The sequence below is a fragment of the Varanus komodoensis genome, unplaced genomic scaffold, assembly GCF_004798865.1.
Source record: "Varanus komodoensis strain SLA01 unplaced genomic scaffold, ASM479886v1 scaffold76, whole genome shotgun sequence".
NCBI classification, from domain to species: domain Eukaryota; kingdom Metazoa; phylum Chordata; class Lepidosauria; order Squamata; family Varanidae; genus Varanus; species Varanus komodoensis.
In genome coordinates this window covers 3172241-3172568 of record NW_025336429.1, presented here as the reverse complement: position 1 = coordinate 3172568, position 328 = coordinate 3172241, and positions in this window count along the sequence as shown.

The window sequence follows — 328 nt, the reverse complement described above, 5'->3', positions numbered from 1 at the left end:
AGATATTAGACTCACCCAGGTGCACGCAGAGTCGCACTCCTTGGCCGGACCGCGGGCCCCCTCCAGAGGAAGGCCGTGAGAGGAAGTGATCCCGGGACTGTTTTGCACTCACGTGCTCCGACCCGCACACCGGGCACCCACTTCCGCGTGGCCTCCCGGCGTTAACCCTCGCAGCACCCGCGCCGAGCGGCGGCGCGGATGCCGAGCCGTCCGGGGGGCGGGCAAGGGCTCGTCCGGGCTGGCAAAGACGCGCGACTCGAGCCCCGAGACGGAACGACGGACGTGCGAATGCACCTCCGCGCCGGAATCTCTGGCCACGTGGTGCGTC